Here is a 17238-nt window from a genome sequence, read left to right on the forward strand (position 1 = left end):
TTGTTGTTTTGTTTGATCACAGAAAGAAAATATGCATAACCTGGGTCAGAGAGAGGTTGCTCCCTCTGTCAGGCGGGAAGCACCGACACGGACACAGGGACCAGCAAAATCCAAAATCATCAGGATGCGGACATATTTATATACACATTGATTAAATAGTTTTTATATGCTAAGATCATAGTGTTATAGTATATCAAATACATTAATCACGTAAATACATGAAAAATAAACTCAATCCTATGCCGTTAGCTTAGGACACCTAAAATAGAGTATAAATTTCTACACGTGCACCGTGTCGGTGTCCCATGCGCATCTTATGTCCATGCGCGTCTGACACGGAAACCGCACCAGTACTAACGTGTCAGTGTTCCACAGATTGAAAGTGAAGGAGTACGGATGTACTCTCTAATAGGTTAAGAGGCCCAGAGGCATAAAATATGTTTACCATAGTATACACTATTCTTGAACAAATAAAACCTTTTTGTGATACCAGTGACTTAAGTTCGAAACTTGTCATCACCATATATTTTACTGGTGAAAAAAACCTATAGTATTTGGGAAGATTTTGGGATACGATGACTGATTCGACGTATGAGTTTCCTGTTTTCTTGCACTAATTACATATTATATATATGAATCTCCTTATCAAGCTCGCAAAATGTCAATTACGTGAGAATTTTAAGAGATTGAATTGGTTAAACTAGTTGTGACAGAGGCCTAGAAGCATAAAGTGTTACCATAATATATATCGTTCTTGAACAAATAAAGAATCCAGTTTTGAGGCATATTCAAAAATTTTCAGGTATACGAGGTAAGGACAAAATAGAGTCACTATGTGGTAAAATCAATAACCCCTTATCCGTAATATTTTTATCACGACAATAATGCCCTTACTTCATTAGTGTTAATGATAATAATTATAATCTAATACCAATGATTAGTAGTTAATGTCAAAAATTAATAGGCTTAGTTTCAAAGTTTTTTTTTTCAGAGATAGTTTTTTTTGATCGGTTAAATAGAAAATTCAATAAAAAAGGCACTTAAGGGAAGTTAATGTCAAAAATAATATAAGCTTAGTTTTTCAAAGTTTTTTTTTTTTGAGAGATAGTTTTTTTATGATCGGTCAAATAGAAAATTCAATGAAAAAAAGGCACTTACGGGGTATGTTAACCCAATGATTACAACCGAACAAAAAAAGGGAACCGAAAGGGGATTCGGTCACCCAAGAAGAAAGATCACAAAAAATTTACGGAGACCAGTATAACGAATCCCATAAAGAAATCACCATATTTGAAGTACGCGCTAACATTCTTGTATTCGATTCGGCCCAAAAGAACGCTTTTAATTTGATATCTCTAATGAGGTTTGCCAAAGTTCTCTTTTTGTTATCGAAGATTCTTGCATTTCGTTCTTTGATATTATCTCTTTTCATCTCCCCAATTAAACTTCCAAGTCTTCATAGATGTAACAATATTAGGGTCGTATGACCATCCAAAGTGGCACCCTTCAACAAATTAAAGTAGTCCCATATTCTCCGGATTCTCTAATAACCATAAAACAAGTGCGAGCTCGATTCATCATCTTCCTCACAAAAACGACATATACTAGAGACATCCATACCTCTTCTTAAAAGTTTATCCGCCGTCATTACTCGATCATGAGAAAGAATCCAAAGAAAGAAATTGATTCTTTGAGGGTACTCATTACTCCAAACAACATTGATTGGATAATCCGGCTCACCTTGATCGTCGTTGTTTTTAAAACCATCCTTAACCGTATATTGACCATGATCACTACCAACCCAAATTCGGTTATCCATAACCCCTTCTTGAATAGATATGGAAGAAAGAAGATTTGATATAGATAACACTTCACTGGTAATGGCTTGAGAGTATCTTTGCCTAGACATAAACGCCCACCTTGCACCACCTTTCCCAACTTCATACATACTAGCCACAACAAAATCCTTGGTCCTTGAAGCTTAATAAGACAAAGGAAACATATCACATAATCTTCCTTAACCATCCCAAAAATCTTCCCAAAATATAGTTTCTCTACCCGCTCCAATATTGAATCTAATACTTTTGTTGAAATCTTCAAGTTCTTTATGGATATTGAACCACAAGTTACCACCTTTCGATCCTTTGGGTTGGAGAGATTCCTAACTGGTAAATGTTTCGCCAAACTTTTCAACTATGATCTTCCTCCACAACGCATCTTTCTCTACGCCAAAGCGCCACCATCATTTTTTTATCAAAGCCAAGTTCACTTGCTTAGTCCCTCTTATACCAAAACCACATTTTTTTTTTGGTTTTGAAGACAATTTCCACCCAATATTGTGAACTCTTTTCTTATTTTCATCATAATCATCATAATCATCATCATGGTAGCATGCATATTGGTCCTCATTAAAAGTGGTGGTGTCGTTAGTCGATTCATGTTCCTCTAAATTAGGTTCATATTCAACATCATTTACATGAATGGGACTAGACACTTCATTAGGGACAACATACATTTCCTCATGAATTTCCTCCTTTTGTAGGTGAAGCAAAATCTGATCTAAATATGCCTGAATTCGTGATGTAGATCTATCGAAGTTTTGCTCACTGAGTCTGAAAGCTTCTGTGGTGGAGTCTAAATTCATGGGAGTACAAAATTCTTCATGTTCAAATTGTGGTGATTGGTACATGTGTGCATGGTCATTAGGGTTTATAAAAGATTGATCGCAACCCTCAAAGGATTGATTATGGTCCCAATGACTACCATTCTCACAATTTATGGGCATTTCATACCTTGGATTTTCTCTAGATTGCCTAAAATTATGCAAAATATGACAATTCTCAACAGGGTGGTCTAAACTACCACATGCAGGACATGCATAGATTTCAGGTTGCCTAAGAAAATTAGATGTGACAGATTCCTCATGTGATTGCATTTCTAAAGCTGCGATTCGAGCTTCTAATTGATCCACAAGAGATGATTGTGTGAGTGAGGCATTAGCAAAATGTTCATTTTCACGTTGTGGCAAACGATGCATGTGTGAATAGTCATTAGGGTTCATGTATTGAGGCTCGGGACTTTGAAAATGTCCATAATAATTCCTATAACTATTGACATCATGGTCTATGGGAGGTTCATAACGTGAAGGTTGTCCACACGCAAGTTCTCTAAGGGATTCGTTGTATTCCCCAACTGTAGAAAAAGATCTAGACATGATTGGGCTCAAAGGCTAAGTAAAGAGTTTACAAAGCTCAAAATTTGGTTTTTAAGGGAATGAAAAACATTTGGTTTTTGATGGGAAACATTTGGTTTTTATGGGGATAAAAGAAAAAATTTGGTTGTTAATGTGGGAGCAAAATAAAATTTGGTTTTAAAATCTGGGAGCAAGTAAATTTTTTTTTTTTTTTTTTTTTTTTAAAAAAAAGAAAATAAAATTTGGTTTTTGAATGGGAGCAAGCCCACTGTTTGTCCTCTAATGGAAGGAAGGCTGCGGCCCACGAAACACTAAGCTTTAATTTTAAAAGTTTAATTTGGCCCAGTTGGTTAAGGCCCGACGTTTGTTTTAAAACTTTGGTTTCGAGGTCCACTCTTGAGTGGAAACAAGCCCACAATCGGTTACAAGCTCAGCTGGGTTAAACCCAGAGTCCAAAATACAAGTCCAATGAAAGAATTTAAACAAGCCCACAAATTAAACAAACAAGCCCACAAATTAAACAAACAAGCCCACAAAAATTAATTACAACCCAACAGAAAATAAGAGAAGCCCAAAAATTGGCTTTAATATTACAAGCCCACAATTAAAAAATTGGAAGCCCACAATTCGGGTTCTCTTAAATGGGTTACCTTTTAAGCACAGCCCAGCTGCTCTGATATTGTTGCAAAAACCCAGTTGGGTTTTGGTTCTTTTCCTTGGTGGCGTCCCAGCAGAGAAAAAAAACAGGTTCAGAACAGCAGGTCCAACAGCAAATAAAGTGAAGCAGATGCAGATGCAAATGCTATGCAGTGAAATGCAAAAATAGCTAATAAAACACAAGAAAAACACAGCACCAATCCCCGGCAGCGGCGCCAAAAACTTGGTGGGCCCGGAAATGTGTATAAAATTGAAGTGAAATGAAACACGGGCCTACAGTAATACCGCAAGTGCACGGTCGTTGGTTGTAGTCCGTGCAAGTACGGGTCGATCCACAGAGACTGGGTGTGTTTGGAGTTTCTAGCTATTTTGGGTTTCTAAATTGCTGTTGGGCTTTGAATGGTCAATGGGCTTTGAGTACTAATGGGTTTTGATAACAATGGGCTTGGTAGTATTTGATGTGAACTGGGCCTTTGGGCCTTTGAGGGACTGAACTTCAAATGTAGCAGTGAACCGAGCTTGGCTTTTGAAGTGGGCTTTTGCCTTTCCCTAGCAGTAGCTGTGATCTGGGCTTGGCTTAGTAATGAGCTTGGGCTTTTAGCCTTTGGTTTCAACCCTAACAGTGTGCAATGGGCTTAAACCAGTGAACCAAAACAGGAAAATGGATTAAGATACTGAAGAAAAGTGCCAAGGAGACAGTTGCACACCAAGGCCTAAGCCAAGGGCAGTGATGTGAAGAAAATAGCAAATGAAAGAAAGAAAACAGTAAACAATGGAATGAGTCTAAACATGAAAAAGAGCAAAACAAAACAGTGAAGACAAGAGGATGAACTCAACTGATCATGCCAATTCTTCCTTACAGCAGGTAAAGGTAAAGGTTCAAGCCTGCCTTTTACCTAAGGTGTTTCACCAATGGATAGTTGAATCACAACTAAAGTGTCAATCCTAAGCACTAAATGTCTGACTAAAGCACAATTAGTCAGAGAATTTGACAATGTCAATAAGGTATGAGTTGTGGTAATATCACATAGTTTTATCCTAACTACAAAGCATACATGATATGCACTGTGAGAGTAAAATGTGGTTTACCTTGATTCAATTCTATCCTAGAACATTTCACACATCTAAGAATGACATGAACAACATGAGAACATTACAAGACATAACAGAACATACATTAACAGAGAACACACATTAACAGAGAGCATACACAGAACAGAACATAATATGAACAGCAAAAAAAGTGAACATTAACAGAACAAAGTTCTGGACACTGGCTAGTCCAGCATGAGTCTTTACATCACACACACCCCAGTCCCAATTTATACCCACAGACCCCATTTCCCCAAAATACAAAATTAGGGTTCTTCACCCAAATCCCAAAATCAAACAACACAGAAATTAGGTATTTGATTCTACCTAATTTGATAGTACAATTTGAACCCATGTTTCTCTCTATTCGTCTCCAGGCTTTCCCTAACAGAAATTAGGGTTTTCTATAAAAATCCCCAAAAACCTAATTTGGACAGTTGAAATTAGGGTTTCGAATTTTACTCACCAAACATGTGATTTGACACTTCAATCGTCGACCCATTATTTTCCTTGTTCACCTGCTCCATCCCATGCTTCAATTGCATCTTTCCAACTCGTCCTATTTTATTGATTTCTTCCCTAGGTTTTTAGAGAGAAATTAGGGAAGAAAACTATATAATAGAAGGTTAGAACAAGGGGGTAATGATGGAGAAAGATAGGGGTGATGATGGGGGAGGTGTGGTGGTGGCAGTGGAGGTGAAGAAGGTGGTGAAGTTGCAGAGAGGGATGGGGTTGCAGAGCAGCTCTCTGCAGACGGAGTGGAGGAGAAGGTGAAATCGATGTTTTGGGAGAAGGGTGCGTTTGGGTAGCTGGTATAGGGTTTGGTGCTCCAGTGTGTGGCGGCTTCATCAAATTTTGATGTTTTGTGACTCTGAGCTGCGGGATGCGAAGATGGTTGGTAGATCTAACGGTGCGATAAGAGATGAATCGATGCAACCGTTGGATTTTGAAACACAACGAAGTCAACGGTGTTAGATGATGTTAGGTACTGTAGTGTTAAGCGGAAGTATCGAGATTTGATGCGCAGGCAAAGGAGCGACCGTAGGATCTAAATGTGATCTAATATGAAGGCTTGGAATTTAAGCGCTGTGGTGTTTGGCAGAGACTTCAGATTTTGATGCTCTATGAATGAGCGACCGTAGGATGATGAGTTGGATCCAATCTAACGGTTGAGAATGGAGGCGGGTATGGATATAGAAAATGGGTTTGGGTAAGGGTTTTGGGCCTTGGGTATGCCAAGCCCATATCTTCTTTAAGAACAATTCTTCCTTCTTGAGCCCATTCCTAACTTTTTGGTCTTGTGCTCCATTCTTTGCGGCTTCCTCGCGTAATTTCTTCCGGCTTTTCACCACTCTTCAGCTCTTTTCCGCTCCGCAAGTCATCCAGACTTTATTTATTACCTAAAAATGTAAAATTAAGTAAGAAAAATATTTATTCTTGAAAACAATGAAAATACAGAATATGGGATAAAATGTAGAATTAATGCACAAAAGATGAGTTAAATGCCAAGAAAAATATATAGAAATATGCACTTTTTAGCACTCATCATCAGCCGAACCTATGTTTTTTGAAAATATACCTAGGTTCGGCTGAAAAGTTATCAGCCGAACCTCTAAGTTATCAGTCGAACCTAGGTATATTTTCAAAAAACATAGGATCGCCTGATAACTTGTCAGCCGAACCTCACTCTTTTAGGTTCGGCTAACAAGTTATCGGACGAATTTCACTCTGTTCTGCTGATTCGAATAAAAAATTGAACATCCAAATTAAGTGTGCTTTTTCATGTTTAATTATCAGCCGAACTGTTCTTCTGGAACATAAAAAAAAGGAAGGACAAAGATCTGGGTTCCAATATGCGGATCTGAAACTAAATCTCTTTGTGCAACGCTTCATACGACTCATTTATATTTGTGGTTTTAATCAATGATCAAAGATTTATGAATCAACAATTAATCACTGACGAAAATTAAAATCAGAACGGTTTGATTAATGATTAAATTAGGTTAGGAATGAAAAAGATTTTTTATTTTGAAAATAATTTTGGATTATGGTTAGTTTTGGTTTACGTTTTAAATTTAGGTGAAGAGTATTTAAGTAATTTAAAATAATCAAGGGTAACTTAGGATTTCAAACCACTGCTAGGAAACCCCCTATAAATCCATCTTAGATAGGAAAATGGTTTTGTATGCCTCAAAGCAGGTTTCCAAATAAAACCCTTCTTCAAGCAAACACGAAAATGGTTTTGTATGCCTCAGAGCAGGTTTCCAAATAAAACCCTTCTTCAAGCAAACACGAAATTATCATCATATATCGCATTGTTTCTATTGATATTCATTTACAATTTGCAAATGATAATTTCATGTTCATTGACGCCAGTGTTTATGAGATGTGGTACTTTGGAGTTGTGATTCCCACACCTTTAAGCCATCAGTTCTAGTCAAATGTTGCAAAATGTGGAAATGATTTTGCACATGTAATACTCTCTTTTGAGACTTGTACTAATTGGCTTTCTCTTTTTCATCTAATATAACCTTTTTATTTTCAGGAAAAAAAAATCCTATGATGAAGTGAATGTAGAACCAAAATCGTCCATTGAACATTATTCATCATGCTCTATAAATCAGCCGTCATCAAAGAAAATCAACAACACCCCATGTGATGCACTATGGTCAAAATGATTTGTATTACATGTCCACCAAAATTACGAGAAAATTACAAAATTTGTTCCTTTACATCAAACTATCATCATTCTTTTGAAGAAGAAAATTTTTATCATCACAATATCAATTAATATACCTGGACCATGATTAATCCATTGCAAAAAACATGCACAGAATTACTTTAGTTCCATTTTGTTATTTTCACGAATCTTACTTCTTTAGCAAAGCAGTGAAAATAAAACTCTTAGTCTGACGAAGGATCCTTCCATGTAGTAGATTTCTTCCGTTCGACCCTCCTCCCAGTAGGATAAGTTGAGGGTTCGAACTCTTGTAACAGCGGTTACTATTCCCAGTGTCTGGGAAATAGAAAATGATGTAATATTGATGCTATTATAAAACTCTTAGCGTGAGCTAAAAAAATCATCTTTGGTAACTCCTAGTCTCGTACTGATATTACAAAGATTAAAAAAAAATGGAAAAGCTTTAACACAAGCTCAAAATCTTGTCATGAAAACAGTCACTAGAATTTTCTCGTTAAAAGCTTCAAGAAACCCCTCGGTCAAGCTTATTTTTGGTACTAAAACTGTTGCTGTATCCGTATCCCATCATCATAACATGGGACGGCAATACATACAGTAAAAAAAGTATGAAAGACATGGCTACGTACTAAACACTGTTACCTGATTAAATCAGTCACACTTATCAGCATCACAGTTCACATACCGTAACGGATTTCAGTAAACTTAGATTTGATCCACTTGACACCATTTTTAGCAGTGGATTTGAGTTTAATTTCCATTTCCAACATATTATAAGCTGCTATTCTCTTCTTTCTCTTTGCTTCGAGATTATCTTTTCTACTTGGACCATTAAAATTATATGATTTGGATCTAATACTTGGTTGAAAGCCTGCTAACCCATCACCAAAAAACCCATTACTATTTTCTAATGTTGATGATGTGTTGTAGTACTTCCCTGGACATGATTTGCTTTTCTCCATGTATTTAGGTGCTTGGTTACCAGAGAGATGGCTATTGATCTGATTTTGATGATGATAGGATTAGCTAGAGGGTGATGGGTTAGAAACTGAGAGATGTATATATATACATGGATTATGCCATGTGATGTCTAATGGTGGTAATTAAATAAGGGGTTAAGGAGGAAGGATGGGGATGGTGATCACGTGAAGATAGGACCCAATGGAGTAAGGGAGATAGTAGGACAAACAAGACACGGAATTAGGAGGATCACTTGGTGGTTGGGTATGTCTATGATTGATAGAACAATGCAGTAAAGTGCAGAGGCAGACGGTATTTAATATTGTTTGATTGATAAGTTAGCTAAGCTTAAATCTCTATCACTCATATGGTCCTATACTTTTACTTCCTTGAAAAGGGCCTGTGGAAAAGATTTTTTTCGATGAAAGACGTAGCAATGTATATCTTAGTACGATAACTCTAATTCTAGATTACCCGCGAAAAATCCTGTAAAAAATTTCTTCCCAAATTAAAAGTAAAATATTACAGTCTATAATTTCATGACTTACGTACAAGACCAATGCCATTTACTCAGATAGTATTCAACGGATTGTTTTTCGGGATCTTTCTCGATGGAGTAGATGCATAGACGGATGTCACGTACACACAAATTTTTACAAAATTTGTCTTGAGAGACCAACATTTTCACCTATACACATGGATATTTAGAATTCATTTTAATCATTCTAACGACTTTTAGTCTCATCAAGTCCTACTTTGACAAAAATCTAATCTACATACAGCGGAGACAACTGGATAAAACCATCTGATATGTAAGGTACTTTCCCATGTTTTTTAAAAGACCATGTGATGTAGTTTTGAAAGTGGTAGTAAAGTTCGTTCAACTCGGACTTGATAAGATTGGGTTCTAGACTTAAAATAAAAATAAATATATATACAAAAGGTTTGTCACAATGTCGAGAGAGACTGAGATTCAGGATTCCACCAAATTCCATTCATGTGATTCAAATAATAATTCCAATCAATTATAGATCAAATATTAAAAATATGGACTCTTATTCTTTGCCAAAAAGTAGATTTTTGAAAAGCAATGATTGTAAATCAAAAGCATGATGTATCAAAAATACATAGACCAAGCATACACCATCAAACGAAATCACACCCATTCAATAAAAATCATAAATCGATTAAAAATCAATGCAAATAGTCATAAAAGAATTATTAGAATTACCACATGCGTGAAATAGGGCTTCCTCCATCATCCTGTGTTTGTGTTTAGCTCCTCATATTAATCAATTGCTCAAAATACATGTTTATAGCCCAAAAGTTGATTAAAAGATGAAATAGTGCTAAAGCAGTGAGTTTAAGACTGCTAGAAAGGGTCACAGTAAAACGATAAATGAGAAGTGCTGCTACGCTGTTGTTTTAAGACCGTCATCCGCTGGTCGTTGTCACTTGAAGAACGACTGTCAGTAAGGGTCTGTTCTTCGTGTTCTTCAGCAACAGCAGCAGCAGAAAAATATTTTGATCAAACTCTGATTTCTTCTTCTATGGCTCTCCTAAGGTTCCCAAACTTTCGACCCTCTTCTATATGACCCAACCAATCTATTTATATCAAAAAGACTGATTAAATCTCTCCAGAATCTTCCAAAATCTCTTCCTTTCTCTTCACGGCAAAGTTGCGGCAATTTCGTGTTTTAGAGTTTCTACCCGTTTCTGAGCTTTCCTTTTGATTCTAAACTCTTCCTTAGATATATATGAATCTTTGGGAAGGTTTATAGCTCTTTAGTCTCTCTAGAATTTCCTAAAACAAGTCACACACGTGACTTTCCATATTTTGATGTTGAGGTAAAAACCCGTCGATTGAGCCCAAGTTAATCGTTTCCAACACCCATATTAGATTCCTAGACCCATAAGGAGTTTATCCTATGAAAATCAGAGGTTTAATCGACCTCAAACTCCTCCAAATCACGCACAACAAATCTTCCAGAGATGTTTCTCTTTTCCCGCCAATTTCAAAATTCAAAAGGCGAAGGTGACCTCCCCCTAGTAATTAGGTTACCCCTTATCCAGGGTGCTGGGGTCCGTATAGTAATTTTCTCCCACGAGCGCAAAAACCACTTTTTTAGCCAATTTCGCCGCAAAAGCTTATTTCTCCAAAAATACCTACAGAGACATAAAAAGCCATAATAAATATAGAATCGAGCACTAATAATATATACAATTGAGATTATATAAGACACAAAAATGTGCCTATCAAATACCCCCAAACTTATTATTTTCTAGTCCTCGAGCAAATCAAATAGAAAATAAAATCCTAACTCACTGTCGCAGGCATCGTCGATTGCATTTAGCGTATGCAATAAGCCTTTAAACCCCTAGGTGTCCCTAGTGGCGGAGTGTTGTCTCCGGAGGGCTTACAAGATATATACCCACAAAACCTTTACTCCAGACCCTAGCTATCTACACAGAACCTTGGAAGGCACTAAAGAATCTCCTTGGTTGGCATACTTATTGACTACAGGAGGAACTACCCTGATGCGAAATTCCAATTGTTGTACACGAGTTTGCACTCAAGCATACTAAAATTCATATAAAGTGACAGAGCTCTACTCAGATAGTCGCACTATGGACATCAATATCCAGAGTCAAAACTAATCACATGGATAGATCAAGAAGATGGATATAGAGAAAAACATAGATGGTTTTGATGTTTACTAAGTGAACGATGTTTCCCATATCTGTCTGAAGGCCTCCGCCAAAATGAACCTATCCTAATGGATTGAGATACTGGTCTGACTAATATCAACACAACTGGCATATACAAGGTAACCAGTGATCGATAATCCTAATTCTAGTTCAACACAACTGGCATATACAAGGGAACCAGTGGTCGACTTTATTCACTGAATCTTTTTTTTTTTTAGCATTTTCGTTTCATTCATTTTTTTTTTTTGATCAGTTTGGTCTAATTGGTCTGGTCTTTTTTTTTCTTTTTCTTTGTAACTCAATCACTCTAATTCACCATAGCATTGGTAACAACTTGAATCGTGGGCCCCACTTGATCACTTCTAGAAACATAGTTTAAAATAAAATAAAAATAGAAGTGAAAAGGACTCAACGAGATATGGTGAAACTATCATGTTATTTCTAACACCTGAGCTCTGTGCTTTTATGAATAGACTCTTTTAGATGTTGCCATCTAATCAGATTGGTTCCTCAACTCCTACAATCAAAATGCTTCCATCCACTTAGATTAGTTAGTGCCATCCTAAATAGGCATAAATTTCTAGGCTCTGGAGTTTATTTATTGCAACTAAAAAGTTTCTCACATACCCCCAAACTTAAATCTAACATTGTCCTCAATGTTCTAAAGATAAAATTAAAAGCATGAACAAGGAGAAACTGTTACCATTTGAAGCAAAAGAGATAAGGAAAGATATTACCATGTTGCATGAGATTGGGTTACCTCCCAAAAAGTGCTAAATTTAAAGTCTTCAGCGAGACGTCAAATACCACAAAATGGCTAATTACCTTTCAAATCATATATCAATAGTCGAAACAACTGTGGGTCAACAAAAGCAAATAAAATTGCCACAATTATCAGACAACTGCACCAAATCAGAAAAATGAACAGACATAGCACATCCTCATCCAAGGTTTCCTGCAAGACAACTGGGTTTTTCTGTTGTGCCCATTTGGGCTTCATATGAGTGTCTTGACAAATTGACTCATTCGAACAACAAGTCTTTAGAATTTCCTCCTAGACAATATCAGGAGGATCCGGTTGCGGAGTCGGAAGTGACTCAGGTAATACCTCAGGTACACTAGGCTCGAATCCCAAGTTAGGGACTTCTAATGGAGATAATTGACCATTACTACCCCCAAACTTAGGGTAGTCAGTATTCTCGGACACACCTCTAACTATTGCTTGAATTTCTGGATCCTCAGAGTCTTTAAAATACTCAAGAGCTTCTTCTAGTTCATTACCCCCAAACTTAGGGTCAACACTACTCTCCGTAAGGCCTAGCACTATGGCTTGAATCTCAGGGTCCGTAGAGTCTTTAAAGTACTCAAGAGCTTCTTCTAGTTCAAAAGTTTGGTCACTTAACTGACTTAAGAGAATTTCCTCATCAAGTTCATCTAAGGAATAACCAAATAAAGTGTCGTCCCAATTATCCTTAGTTAGATCCTGAACTAAAGTGCTAATCATATTCACTTCTTCTAAATCATCGGAATGTTGTCTATTAACATTAAAGACATTTAGTTCAGTGGTCATATTACCAAAGCATATGTTCATAAGTACGGTCCTACAGTTGATGACAGCGTCAGCTGTGGCTAAAAATGGGCGACCTAAAATCACCGGTATTTGAGCACTAGGATCCTGAACAGGCTGAGTATCTAGAACAACGAACTCCACTGGATAAATAAATTTATCAACCTCAATCAGAACATCCTCTATGACACCACGAGGTACTTTGACAGACCTATCAGCTAATTGCAATGTCATTTTAGTCGGTTTCAACTTTCCAAGACCTAGCTGGTTGTATACATGATAAGGGAGTAAGTTCACACTAGCTCCTAAGTCAAGCAATGCCTTATCTACTAAATAATTACCGATCACACAAGATATGGTTGGGCATCCAGGATCTTTATACTTAGGGGTTGTTTGGTTCAGAAGGATTGAACTTACCTGACCAGCTAAAAAGGCTTTCTTATGGACATTAAGCTTACGCTTTCGTGTACAAAGGTCCTTAAGGAACTTGGCATAAGCAGGCATTTGCCTAATTGCTTCTAATAAAGGGATGTTAATGTTTACCTACTTAAATATCTTTAGTATTTCGTTGAAAGTCGACTCTCTCTTTGTTGGAGCTAACAACTGTGGATATGGGGCTTTGGGTACAAAATGAGACCTGTCGAGAACCACATTGGCATCACTAGAAATTTTATCGGTTTCTTCAGTTAGTGGATCCTTCTAGGGCTCATCTTGGGAACTAGGAGGTGGATCTACAATATGTCCACTATTAGGCATGGCTACCTTATTGTCTACCGTTTTACCACTGCTAAGGGTTGTGACAGAATTCACTTGATTAAACGGTTTTGCACCTACTTCATTAACTTCTCTAGGGTTGGGTATCGGTTGACTAGGGAACTTACCTTTTTCTCTTAGAGACTCATTGATCAGACTAACCTGGTCTTTCAATTCAGAAATGGCCTGACTATGTTCTTGTCCTATCCTATTACTATCTTCTATGCTTTGTGAAAGCAATTGACGCATATTTTCAGTATTTTGAATAAACGAGGTGAGAGTTTCCTCTAGACTTAAGATTTTCTTATCAGACGGATTCTGAAACTGAGTTGCTCCTGAAGTATTCTTTGTATAGCCAAAACCTGGGGGAACATTAGAATTACGAAACTGGCCTTGGTCCTTAGACCATGAAAGGTTCAGATGGTTTCTCCAACCAGGATTATAGGTTTCTGAATATGGGTCAAATTTCTGACGGTTATCAAACCTAGTGTTATTATAGAGAGCATTGGCTTGCTCTTTATTATTCTGGCATTCCCAAAAAGGCTCTACTCTACCACTAGTGTGACCCAATTCTAAAGCTTCTAACCTTTTTGCTATAGGAGCAATTTTGGCATCTGATTCATAGCCTCCTTCTACCCTATTAACGTTTCCTCTACATAGAAGAATTGTTCTCTTGGGTTCCCTACAATATTCCCATTGCTGGGTCTTTTCGGAGATTTCATTCAAAAATTCCATCGCCGCATCAACCGTTTGGTTTTAAAAACCACCAGTGCATAGAGACTCAACCATGGTTGTTGTCGAATAATCTAAACCCTCATATAGGATTTGAACTAGCCTAACCTTTTCTAAACCATGATGAGGACATTGGGTTAATAAGTCATTGAACCTTTCCAAATACCTATATAACGATTCTCCCTCCTGTTGAGAAAATGTGCAGATTTGCGTCCTAATAGACGATGTTTTGTTCCTAGGGAAAAACTTGTTCAAAAAGGCAGATGTAAGTTGTTCATATGTTTCTATTTAACCGGAAGCCAAACTATATAGCCACGATTTGGCTTTATCTTTCAGGGAAAAAAGAAATAACCTAAGTTTCAAAGCATCATCATCAAGGTCTCTAATCTTTAGGGTACTACAAATTTCCTCAAAATCCCTAACATGGAAGTATGGGTTTTCATTTTCTTTCCCTAAAAAGATTGGAATCATCTGTAGGGTCCCAGGCCTAAGTTCATAATTTGCTTCAGTTTTGGCTAACCTGATACAAGAAGGACGAGTAGTCCTAGTTGGGTTCAACAAAGCTTTCAAAGTTTCCATTGCTGGCACTATCGGGATATTTGGGATTCTATGCAATCACAAAACAAGGCTGACTCAACCAAATCAAACCTAATTTTCTAGCAAACAAAAAGCATGATGGTTCCACTTAGATTGTTTCTAGACCAACTTATATTCTTTCGAAAAGGAACTCGTTACAATCTGAGCAAACCCCTCTGGAATCAATCTGTGTCAAAGTAAGTTGAATCGAGGCGAGGAAAGCTCAGTGGAGCTTTGATACCCAAGGCCTCACCGGTTACAAGGCGGCGCAGTCACGCATTCAACTCACAGAAACCATCATGAACTTCGAAGTATGCTCAAAAGAGTAACCAATATTTTTCGAACGACTTTCCTATTAAGCTCTTTACCCTATCGGTCTCGTTCTAGTCAAAATTTTAGGCTTAGGTTTGCGTTTGGTTTCGTTTTCCTAAGGTGGGCAAGAAGAGAACGGTGATGAAATTCGAACCCTTATCTTGTATGGCCAGTCCTTGCCCTTTACTAGGAAATTAAAGCAGCCGTTTTCAAGTCCTCAGCATATATGCAAACGAAGGAATATAGTAAACCCGCTGACAGGGGATTCGCGGGTGTTTCGAAAAACTTACCTCCCGTACCAGACGGGCAAAGAACCGCTGAAGTCGACTCGGGCCACGACTCCTATGTCATGTACGAACCCGAGGGGCCGAGGCGATATCGTAATCACCGTCCTTCTCTGCACACAGTTTTTATTTAAACCAACCCTTCCGCAGGGTTTAAAAATAATAATGTCCCAGTCCAAAAAGTGTCCAAAAATAAAAAGAAAAATTACAAAAAATAAAACCCTATTTACAGTTTCTAAAAATAAACCAAAATAACTATATACAAAATCTTCTTCTTCACTCCTTTCGGATTCCTCTTTTCTTTCCGTCTTTGGTGATGCTTTCCTTTTATACCACTTTTTCTTTCCTTGTAGATTCACTCGAAATCTGAAAAGAATCAAAAAATACCAAAGGCGTAAAAGAGAACAAAAATTCTAAAAGAAATAAAATAAATCTAAAACCTAAAACCTAATACAAATCTGCGTCGGCGGCGCCAAAAATTGATGTAGTTTTGAAAGTGGTAGTAAAGTTCGTTCAACTCAGACTTGATAAGATTGGGTTCTAGACTTAAAATAAAAATAGAAAATATATATACAAAAGGTTTGTCACAATGTCGAGAGAGACTGAGACTCAGGATTCCACCAAATTCCATTCATGTGATTCAAATAATAATTCCAATCAATTATAGATCAAATATTAAAAATATGGACTCTTATTCTTTGCCAAAAAAGTAGATTTTTGAAAAGCAATGATTGTAAATCAAAAGCATGATGTATCAAAAATACATAGACCAAGCATACACCATCAAACGAAATCACACCCATTCAATAAAAATCATAAATCGATTAAAAATCAATGCAAATAGTCATAAAAGAATTATTAGAATTACCACATGCGTGAAATAGGGCTTCCTCCGTCATCCAGTGTTTGTGTTTAGCTCCTCATATTAATCAATTGCTCAAAATACATGTTTATAGCCCAAAAGTTGATTAAAAGATGAAATAGTGCTAAAGCAGTGAGTTTAAGACTTCCAGAAAGGGTCACAGTAAAACGATAAATTAAAAGTGCTGCTACGCTGTTGTTTTAAGACCGTCATCCGCTGGTCGTTGTCACTGTTGAAGAACGACTGTCAGTGAGGGTCTGTTCTTCGTGTTCTTCAGCAGCAGCAACAGAAAAATATTTTGATCAAACTCTGATTTCTTCTTCTATGGATCTCCTAAGGTTCCCAAACTTTCGACCCTCTTCTATATGACCCAACCAATCTATTTATATCAAAAAGACTGATTAAATCTCTCCAGAATCTTCCAAAATCTCTTCCTTTCTCTTCACGGCAAAGTTGCGGCAATTTCGTGTTTTAGAGTTTCTACGCGTTTCTGAGCTTTCCTTTTGATTCTAAACTCTTCCTTAGATATATATGAATATTTGGGAAGGTTTATAGCTCTTTAGTCTCTCTTGAATTTCCTAAAACAAGTCACACCCGTGACTTTCCATATTTTGCTGTTGAGGTAAAAACCCGTCGATTGAGCCCAAGTTAATCGTTTCCAACACCCATATTAGATTCCTAGACCCATAAGGAGTCTATCCTATGAAAGTCAGAGGTTTAGTCGACCTCAAACTCCTCTAAATCACGCACAACAAATCTGCCAGAGATGTTTCTCTTTTCTCGCCAATTTCAAAATTCAAAAGGTGAAGGTGACCTCCCCTAGTAATTAGGTTACCCCTTATC

Source organism: Papaver somniferum, chromosome 1, assembly GCF_003573695.1.
Source record: "Papaver somniferum cultivar HN1 chromosome 1, ASM357369v1, whole genome shotgun sequence".
Taxonomy (NCBI): Eukaryota; Viridiplantae; Streptophyta; class Magnoliopsida; order Ranunculales; family Papaveraceae; genus Papaver; species Papaver somniferum.